Genomic DNA, 4555 nt, shown 5'->3' with positions numbered 1-4555 from the left:
ATGCCCGGGTTGTGGGCTCGATCCCCAGTAGGGGACATGGAGGAGGCAGCCGATCAATGATTCTCTCTCATCATTGATGTTTCTTTCTCTCTCTTCCTTCCTCTCTGAAATCAATAAAAATATATTTAAAAACAACAACAACAAAAAGAGATCTCCACCGAAACATGCCATTGAAATGAAGAGTACTTTGTAAAATAAAGAGTGAGACTAATAAGTACTTTCTTTTTAATTAGTCACTTTGGCTACTGCTGAAAGAAAGAATGAAAGTCTTAGCAGTGGAAAATGAGTATCATTAACCTGCCCTTGTGCAAGGAGGGTGAGTCTGGCATAAAAACAGTGGGGTCAGAACTCAGGCAGCTCCCTGCTGCTGCCCTGCCCCCAGCCAAGGGGATAATGGCGTTTAGTGGTAATAAATGAGACAACATGCTGTACTTGAGAATTTTCTTTCCAAAGGTATCATATCTGTTGTACCAACACGTTTTTATCTGTACATCATTATATGCCCAGACGATTATGAGTTAAGCTTGAATGTACCTGAAACCTGATGGATCTGAAGAGACACCTGGGAAGCCCACTGTGGTTTTTAAGGAATGTATGTTTCCACCATAAAAAAAAATAGTGAAAGCTGCTGCAGCATAAAAGCATGTGCTTCGCCCAGGTGCTTTTAGTACTTCCTTCCAGCAGAGATTCTGCACCACGTAACTAACAATAGCAAATACTCGCATAAAAGTAACTGTCTAGTTTACTAGTTTCTCCCTATTAGATGTCAAGATTAACAACAAAACAAACCAAAAAACAGTTTAGGAGGCTCTGATAGATTCCCAAGTTAATGAGGTTAGTGTGGCTTGAATACTACTTTCTTTCTAGACCCATACTCCTGGCTGTGCTGGAGCTTCATGTGGCCTGGCGCCACAATCACCAGAAATACTGGATGAGAGAAAAAGCCCTAATATCGTGGAAAAGCGGCCAGCTAGCCCACCACAAAGCCTTGCAGAGACTCAGGTCTGAGCCTAATCTATGAGTCAAAAGCTGATTACACACAGCCCCACCTCTCCAGCCTAACTTCTCCATCCCTCAAGTGCAAGCAAGCACGTACACCCTAAGATGTCACAGGGCAGTGTATTTATCCTTGGAAGACAGAGTCTGGTGATAAAATGCAAGACCGTAATGTTAGGAAGGAGAAAGTGTAGGGGAAACCAGAGACAAACAGAGAAGGGAGGAGGAGAAAAAAGTTGATGAATGAAGTCCTGGGGCGCAAAGGTTACTGGAAAACAGCAGGATAGAGGGAAGAAAATGTGACAGCAGGAGAGAAGTAAGAGAAGTAAGAGACAGGGCCAAGGAAAACAACAAGGTCAATGATATGCTCCCTGAGGACAAAGAACTGTGCTTCCGGATGGGATTACCACCCATGCCTTCAGAAAAGTGGCTTTGTTTTTCAGGAGGGCATTATGTCTTCTGCCAATAGTGTAGCTCCTCTACTTACCCTTAGAAACTCGTGTCCACTTCACTACACCAAGCACTGCATCTCTGAATTTATTATTTGCAAGATATAAAAATTTGGGTAGGGGAGAATCTAAAACATCACTTAAAATATCAGTCAACAAACGCACTAACCTTTCTGTCCACCGCATGCAACTATAACATCTGTACAAGTGTATCAGCAGCTGTGAGGAACTATTTAACGTGGATATCAGCAGGCGGGTCAGGGAAGAATACCAAAAAGCCATGTACAACTGAACTGGTGGTGACATTACTACTTTTTTTCCTCTTGTATTTTCTGGCCTGAACTCAACACAACAAAACCTGAAAGTGAGCACTGTGGTTGGAGCACATGTTCTGGCTCAAGGTGCTGTTTGGAAATCCCCTGGGTTTTTCTCTCCGTTTTCTCCCTTCTCTTATGCCCAGAAATATCCCATGATTGAGGCTGTCACAGCAGCAATAAAATTGATTGGCAGAGGGAGACTGTAGGAGTTAAAACTCTAGAAGGAGAGGAACCTTCCATTCTATTTGGTGGAGCTATAGTTCCAAAAGGGCAAAGCCAAATCCCATTGTGGTTTTTTTTTTTTACTTTCTTTCTCTGCCTGCCTGCCCCTTGTACTCGAGAGGCAGTGCATCATGAAAATGTGTGGCTTTTCACTGGAGGACCAAAAAAGAAAGTTCTAGGAAACCAGAAAGTACCATGAAAATAACAAAGAGGGAAGAGCTCAGGAAAGCTCTTAAAGCTGCTGATGAACAACTCAGTTCACCGCCCCCCCCTCCCCGTGCATATGTGGATGTGGTCCTAATTAACATGTCAAAGACTTTGAGAACTGAGCTAACAGACTAACACTCAGGTCCCAGAGTGACGAAAGGATGTCACACGTGGGGCAGATCTGAATAACACTGCAAAGGCATTGAATACTAAACTGGACATTGGAGCTACAGAAAGTGAGTTGGAACTTGCAGTCTGAACCTAACTAGGTTAGTTGATTGCTAAAGCAAATATAGGGTGTGCCCCAAAATGTATATACACACTTTGAATAATTATAAAGGCAGTGTTTATTATGATAATTTCATTTTCAAAATTGAGCTATCAGTTGTTAAAGTGTGTACACATTTTTTTGGGACACCCTGTATATCAACATTCGCCATTAAATTGAAACAAGATTCAGAGTCTAATACATAATAATCAAAACGTCCAGGATAAGATCCAAAATTAGCATACAAAGCAGCACAAAAATGCCAACTCACATGGGAAAAGACAATCAACAGACACCAATAATGAGATGACACAAATGTATAAATTATCTAATAAATATGTTGAAACAGCTATTATAAAAATGCTCAAAAGAGCAATTGCCAAACTTGACCACTCTTGAAAGTAAGTCAAAATAGAAAGAATTGGCAAAGTGAAGATATAAAGGATAATCCAATTGAAACTTTAGAATTGGAAAATAAAATAACCAAAATTAAAAATTCACTGAAAGAATGCAATAGCACAATGGAGGAGGCAGTAAACTTGAAAATAGGTAAATAAACCAGCCCATTTAAATAAAAGAAAGAAAAAAGACGGGGGAGGGGAGAATAAAGCTTCAGGGACCTGTAGGATAACAATAAAGGCTCTAATATTTGTGTAACTGGGATGCAATACGGAAAAGAAAAAGAGTGTGATGCTAAAAAGTATTTGAAGAAAAAAACAGCTCAAAATTGTTGAGAAGCTGAGAGAACACCAAAAATAATAAATACAAAGAAATCCACACCCAGACACATTGTAAGAAATTGTTGAAAACTAAAGACAAAGAAACACTAACAAAGAGTTCAACATTCCATTATTGACAATAGATGGAACATCTAGAAAGAAAATCAGCAAGAATATGGAAAGTTTACACACCACCAGCCCAAAATTGACCTAGCTGGCATTTGTAAAACACTTCTCACAAGATGAGCATCATACACATGCTTTTCAAGTACCCATAGATCATTCCCCAGGAATTGCTGGTGGGACTGTAAAATGGTTCAGCCACCTTGGAAAACAGATGGACAGTTTCTTTAAAAAGTTAAGCATAAATTTACCATACAACCCAGCAATTCTACTCTAGGAATCTACCCAAGAGAAATAAAAACACATGTCTACACAAGGACATGTACTTGAATGTACACAGCATTATTTATAAGAACCAAAAATTTGAAACACCCCAAATGTCTACCCACAGCAAACAGATAACCATAATGTGGTATATACACATAACATAATACGATTCAACAATTAAAAGGAATTAATTATTGATATATGGCATAACCATGGATGAACCTAAAAAATATTTTGCTATATGAAAGAAGCCAAACACAAAAGACCATATAACATGATTCAATTTATATGAAATGTCCACAAAATACAAATTTATAGACACATAAAGTAGATTAGTGTTGCAAAGGGCTGGGGGCGAGGGGGATGGAGTGAAGGCAAATGGGCACAAGGAATTTTATCGGAGTGACAGAAATACTCTAAAACTGGATTATGGAGTTGGTTACGTAACTTGGTAAATTTACTTTAAAAAGCATTACATTTTTTTTGTGGGGGGCATCCTATATATGTAACCTGGGAGTGGCATGGTTGCAAAAAAAAATGAGTTTGACCTCATTTCAGGGAAACAGGATTGGCATATTACTACAACTTAGTAAAAACAAACGTTAGCTGAAGGGCAGGAATACCACCATTTCAGAAAAGGACCTGGAGGAGGTCTCATGCTGATAACATTAAATGTGAGAATCACATCACTGAAGTCCCTGATCCAAGTCCACACGATATAATCTTGTGAAGACGGCTTGCCCTCCCACACAACTCACCCAGAGACAGTATCAATGGTGTAATGATAAATGTTTAACATCAGGCTCTTGGTGCAAGGGGAGCTCCCTGCCTTGTAGTTTACACATTTCTGTTCACAATCAGTTTTAAGCTATTAAGATGATATCAGTCGCCACGGAGTTGGAAAGTGTTGTGCACAATCAGCTCTTACAAGCTGGTGTGAGGTGGCTAAATCACACAAAAATGTAATCAGTTGGATTTTCACTGTAT

At 39.5% G+C, this 4555-nt stretch overlaps 1 protein-coding gene across 1 annotated transcript in view; it reads right to left on the bottom strand.

Annotated features, from left to right (window-relative positions):
• JADE3 (jade family PHD finger 3) overlaps positions 1 to 1655 on the bottom strand; it is a 72334-nt gene extending 70679 nt beyond the window's left edge. Inside the window, exon 1 of the mRNA XM_005870985.2 lies at positions 1615 to 1655. The gene's annotated coding sequence lies outside the window, so the exon portion shown is untranslated. The remainder of the gene's footprint in view (positions 1 to 1614) is intronic.
• Positions 1656 to 4555: the final 2900 nt, after the last annotated feature.

The sequence above is a fragment of the Myotis brandtii genome, unplaced genomic scaffold, assembly GCF_000412655.1.
Source record: "Myotis brandtii unplaced genomic scaffold, ASM41265v1 scaffold327, whole genome shotgun sequence".
In the NCBI taxonomy this organism is placed as follows: Eukaryota; Metazoa; Chordata; class Mammalia; order Chiroptera; family Vespertilionidae; genus Myotis; species Myotis brandtii.
Note: the sequence above shows the minus strand (reverse complement) of the source record. Positions and strands in the feature narration are given on the sequence as shown.